General features: G+C 46.4%; 1 protein-coding gene across 2 annotated transcripts in view; it reads right to left on the reverse strand.

The window, feature by feature from the left end:
• YES1 (YES proto-oncogene 1, Src family tyrosine kinase) overlaps nucleotides 1-5,657 on the reverse strand; it is a 50,765-nt gene extending 45,108 nt beyond the window's left edge. For both annotated transcript variants that reach the window (XM_054284771.1, XM_054284773.1), the window contains exon 1: nucleotides 5,361-5,657. The gene's annotated coding sequence lies outside the window, so the exon portion shown is untranslated. The remainder of the gene's footprint in view (nucleotides 1-5,360) is intronic.
• Nucleotides 5,658-6,074: the final 417 nt, after the last annotated feature.

A 6,074-nucleotide genomic window follows, 5' to 3' on the forward strand; every position in this document is an offset into this window, starting at 1 on the left:
CATCTGTGAGGCACATGTTAAGTTAAGCCCATTGAAAGGCCAGTTTTCATAAATTAGACCAGAAGCCCATCAAGCCCAAAGACCTCTGAGTCAAACCAGAAGTTCCCCATGGGCCCCCACCATCTGAAATGCTGGGCAATACTGGATGCTCAGGAAGGGAGCCTAAGAATTAGGAAAGCCTGTGGTCATGGGGTCCTTGGTGCAGCCTTTTAGCTTCTGGATTTGGAGTACTATTACTGGCAAAATAAAGTATTTATGTTGAACAGGCTGAGCTGGTAAAAATCAACGAGAAACAGGAAGAGTATGTAAAGAAAGAGAAGGACTTTGGAGGGTTTTACTTTTACTCTTCTGTGGTTACAAGTGTCAGTAATGATATTACTTTCCAATTAAATGTTCTTGAAAAGCAAGAAGATACACATAACAACTGAGACCTGTTTTTTTCTCTGTCACACTTCAAGCATAAATATTAATGTTGTTATCTAACCATACTTAAAATAACTTATTAAAACTGGATTGTTCACTATTAATTTGTTTTAAGTCTCCCTTTCCTGGCTGACTGCCAAAACAGTTATAATGCTATACAATTGCAATACACAAGAGATCCATAGCACCCTCTAATTACTCTTTAAATACCTCACACAAGCACTGCCTTCTCTTACAATTGTGAGGCCATTAGGTAGGGTGGAAATTTCAAAATCTTTAGCCCAGACACTATTTCTGAAGTTTGCATGCAATATGAAAATGTTTGCCTGAACTATGGGCAAACATTTGGAACATGAACACCATCCTCCACTCCAACCCTTCTTTTCTACCGGGGCTGTCAGTCCTGGGAAGCATACCTGAGGCCTGACTGCATTTATACTCCATAATTCACATCATGAATAAAACACTACTACTGTCTCAGTTTTGCAACACTACAGAGTACTTTGGGCATGTGCAAAGGAACTTAACCCTACTAAATCAAACCCCTCCAATATAAAGACTGAGTTTAAATGTGTGATTAATGCCACAAAGTTCTCCTGAAAGTTTCTCTAAAACAAAGTTAAAGGCCCTGATCTACAAAGATTTACTTGTGTGGGTGTGTTTACTCAACTTCAGTGTCAATGGAATTAAACAAAGTTATTCATTCTTGTAAGCTTGGTCTAGATAACGCTAAAATTTCAACTAAAAGGACTCATCACTTCTGAAGAATCATTTATTTTGCCCAGACTTCTCTAGACCTCTGGTGTGAAGAAAACCACAGAAACATTTTAAGCCATATAAGTTTTTCATCTACCTGAAGTTCAGACAAGTTGAAAGACAAATTATTTGATGTTCAGTATCACCATCAGAATTCAAAATTTACATAAACATTTAAGACATAGGTGCAGTCAATATTGTTACTTATTGAAGTCTCATGTAACATTACTACAAAAGCATTTGCCTTCCAAAAATACAAAGATAAAACACAGCCAGGTTAACAAAAAAAGTTATCCAATTCCCTACTCAACAACTAACAGTGTTCAAGAAGCTAAAATACAAATTATTCCAGTCTGAGGTTTTACTTCCTCAGCATTCTCCAACCATGCCCTATAACATTACCTAATACTACAGTCAAGAAAAATCGAAACAAAACCCCAGTCTTGGCCACAACAGTCAACACAGCCTTAAATGCAGTTAGTGGTGATCTCTACAGCAGTAGCCCACTGAGCTGTGGGGCTGGGATACAAGCCAGGGCTAGCCAGAAGTTCAGCTTGAGGGCTTGATTTCAGCTGTGCATGGCTTTGGTGCACTGACTTAGGGGACACAGCAGGAAACCCAGTGCTCTATGCAGTCCCTATCCAAAATGACAACAGAGAGCGTTTTCTATCCTTTTTCCAGCCACCCTTTACATTTTCAAAGAATATGTGTTTAAAAGGAACAAAACTCATGCATAAGTAATAGTGTTTACTTACTCAATTTCTAGCATTAAAGTTACTATCATCTTGATCTCTGATCCTGCAATCAGCCATGTGTGTTAACTTTACCTAAGGGTGCAGTCCCACTCATTTCAATTACTTTGGTGCCAGTTTCTGTTTTGATGCACTGGCACCATCAAGGATAAACCACCATAAATGCAAAAGGCAGTAAGAACGACCTCTTATTAAGTAAAATTAAACTTGTCCTACAGTTAGTTGACAGCATCTTTTCAGTATTATATTTTCTCTACTAAACTAAGCATACACATGGGAAGTTAACCAGGTTTACCTTCAAAACCTGGCAATTGGTGATACAATCTGGAACCCTACAGCTCTAATCACTGGTGTGAATGCAGCCAGGGACTGTACTGATTGAAAGAAGTTCCCATATGGCAATTGTAAAGCAGATAGTATTTAAAAAAAATATAAAGATAGTGATTATCACATAATAAAATCCATCACTATAAAACAGCCTCCTCCTGGCACTCTCAAGGAGAACAGAAATGAAATAAATCCTGGGACTAGAGTTACCTACTTGTATTTGGAGGTGGCTCCTCCAAGACAAAAATTAACTCATTCTATTACAGTAGGTAGAGAAACTGCAGTTCTCCCTCATGGATCAATCTGTTCCAGCCACAGGCACAGGACTCACACCAGAAGCCTGAAACCTTTCAGGAGGACTTCACAGAAACCACAGGCCGTGTACATATGCACAGAACGTGTCCTACCTGAAAAAGGCTGCTTGATGCGACACAGCAGAGTAAGGACGCGTTCCTAAAGTCATTTTTGTGTTAGTACTGACACCAATTTTTAAATTAACATCAAGGTACCTTACTCAAAGTGTGATCAAACTACGTGGCAAAGCAGTTGGATGCCAAGTAGGGAATATGAATGAAAGAATGTATTTCTTTTAACTAATGTTTTGAACACAAGGAATTATCTGTTGAAAATGTACAGCTTTTGTCCACAGGTAGTGCATATGGAAAAGTAAAACCACGCAGCCAGTTTGTTCATAAAGTAAACTTTGACCACATAATCTGATATGTGCCACACTGCAGACTTTTGCATCGCTGTCACATGACAGCCATGATTTATAGACTGAACAGAGTGACAATTTCATTCTTCAGGAGCTGCAGAAGTGCACAAAGCACAAAATAAAGAGCATTTCTTTGGTGCACAGGAATAGTTCTCTGCTCTGCTGCGTGAATATTGATAAAAATCCCTATAATGTGAAGTTTTTCAATAATTCTATTACAGTAGAATTATTACAGTATGCAGCACGCCAAAAACGTATTAAGTATTTTTCCAGCTATTTCAAAATAATACAGCAATTTAAGTATACTTCCAGTTCCACTCATATGTTTTGTACCCAAAGAACTGTTGTTGAGTAACAAGAATCTCCTTGAAAATCTGTCATGGTAATACAAAATACAGATTAAAGCTACCTTGGGCTCACCAGCCTCATTCCAGATAGAATGGTACAGGGGTTCAGTTATTAAATAACTATTGAAAACTGGACCAGTAGCTCTGCAAGCAGCAAAACCAGGGAGGCCCCATTTCCTGCAGCAATTTCCAGCTTGAGGTAAGCGTTGCTGTGAACTCTCTGGCGTGCAGGTTAAATGCGCCGTTCTACCTGGCTTCCTTACTTCCAGAAATTTTGTAGAAACTGCTCACCTGGGAGACCTCTGCTGCCAAATTTATTTGAAATCTTCTAACAGCCAAAAGAGTTATTAGAGAGACTGAAGGCACACAGAGATTATAGCTCTATTTGAGCTGCACCTGTTAAAGAAATAAAGCTAATAAAGCACGTGGAATAATTAATTACTGGCAATTGCTGTTACTAACTACTGTCACACCTGGTACCACAGGATCTTTTTCTTCGAAATTCAGCGGAAGCACAGTGCCCATGCTGCTGTCCCTGTTGCCATCACAGATGCTACCTTGTCCCAAAATTAACCACAACACCCTGGCTGTGCAGAACACACACAGTCTCCACTCTATGCTTATGCTCAGTAGGAACCTGCTATAACTAAATTTACAGATACACATCAGAAATAAGAGTGGAAGTGCGAGGTTTTGTTGTTTGGAAAGGAAACGTTCTTACTTCTATGAAGACAACAAAAACATCGCTATGGGTGAACTATACCTACAAACAGAGGTACTGCAAAGGTAACTGACAAGGCAATTCTATCCCTCTTCAATGCTTACTTTACAAAAAGGAAAGAAAAAGACTCTAAAGTAAATTTTCGTATCTGGCTCCCGACTTAAGATCAATTTCATTTGCAAAATCTGCCTGAAAAATCATTCAGCTATCTATGAGTTATAGTAATTGAAAATCATTACACTTTCCGTGTGAACGCACTCCAACCTTCAAAACTGGTTTTGGAACATTCTGCCACTTAAAATAAATCCAAACATCCAATTTTTGATTAATGACTGGCCTCTGCCCAGGGTTAAATCCAGCAGGTACATCTGAATATACCTTTACAACATGAGCTTCAGAAATATTTCTGTCCTAGTTTTCCCAGTGCCAAGACGATCATAATCACATGCATACACGACACGTAGTAGCCCATATATTAATATAATAAATAACCATATCATAAACTTCACATATTTGTAATACTGAATATTGGAGAAGTCACACTAGCCTTGGTCTGAGCACACAACTTAAAGCACATCAAGCCTGCGGGTCCACAGAGAGCAGAAAGTTATGTGCAGCCTCCGCAGGAACAGGGGCCTGTGTGCGTCCAACACATTTTTTTTTCTAATTGTAAGGAAGACAAGGAGCCTTGATGAAGTGTGATGATTGAACATTTAAATTAATGACTCAGAAACGTACAGCGGTCATGTTTCAGGCTCGATAATAGCATATAAACCAGAACAGTGGGGCGGGGGGAAGAAAAACTAATAGAATATAAAACCACGCAGGCCAAGCTACAGGCGACTCCTGAATTTTGCCCTTTTACATCCTCCGTCCCCGCGCCCGGGAGCGGCTCACGCCGAGCACCAGCCCGGGCGGTGAACGCCGCCTCCGCCGGGGGCCGAGCAGCCGGCCCGCAGCGCCCGCGGCAGCGCGGCGGGCAGGGGCCGGGAGGGGCCCGGGCCGAGCAGGGGTCACGGGGCCCTCCCCCACAAACTTACTGCCCGCAGCCCGCCCCACGCAGCCCGCCCAGCCCAGCGCGGCTCCCGCCCGCCCGACCCCTCGGCCCCGCGGGCAGGAGCTGGGGCCCGGGAGAAAGTTGCCGAGAAAGTTTCTGCGGAGGAGAAGGGGCCGGGGATGCGGGACGCCCCCCGCCCCCGGGGCGCGGCGGCGGGGCGAGGCCGGGGGCGGGCGGCCGGGGCCTAGCGCCTCCATCGCCGCCGCCATCGCGGCCGCCGCTCCCGTGGGGCGGCGGAGCGGGGACGCGGCCGGGGCCTCACCTGCCTCTCCTCGGCGTGGCGGGTGGGAGAAGGAGGGGGGGAGGGAAGGAAGCGGGGGCCCCCCCGCTCCTCCCGGAGCCGCGGCGACCCGGGGAGGGAAGCGGGGAGGAGGGGAAGGGAGGAGGGACGAGGAGGAGGGAGCCGAGCGCTCCGGTGCGTGCGGGGAGCTGGAGCCTCGCTGCGGGAGGAGGAGGAGGAGGAGGAGACTCCCCGCCCCTATGGCCGGGATCTCCGGTGGGCACCGTGGCCCCTCCTCCGCACCGCGTTTCCCTCCATGCGCTCCGGGTCGGGATCGCCGCGCCTGCCGGCCGGGGCAGCGCCTCCGCGCTCGAACCGGAGGCCGCGGGGAGGAGCTGGGCGGCCCCCGCGGAGCCGGGCTGGCGGCTGCGGTCCCTCCTCCGCGCCGCTGCGCACCGAGACAACATGGTGGAGGCGTGTGGGGCGGCGCGGGGGCGGCGGGGAGGGAGCCGGGGCTTGCCCTGCCCCGCGGCTCGCCCGAGGGCGGCCGCCTACTCCCGGCCTTGAGTCGCGGGGACCCCGGTCGGGGTAGATCCTCCCGCCGTGCCGTGCCGTGCCGGGCTGGTGAGCTCGGTGAGGCTCTCTTGCCAGAGAAGCTGAACGTGAAAGATTCCGGCAGCGGAGCCCTTCGGCGTTGTGCGTGAAAAGCGAACAAAAATAACTTTTAAAACTCCTGGGCTGGGCGTCTTCAGGTGG

This window comes from Melozone crissalis, unplaced genomic scaffold (genome assembly GCF_028551555.1).
Source record: "Melozone crissalis strain CALT ecotype California unplaced genomic scaffold, PUWL_Pcris_2 ptg000042l_1, whole genome shotgun sequence".
Classification (NCBI taxonomy): Eukaryota; Metazoa; Chordata; class Aves; order Passeriformes; family Passerellidae; genus Melozone; species Melozone crissalis.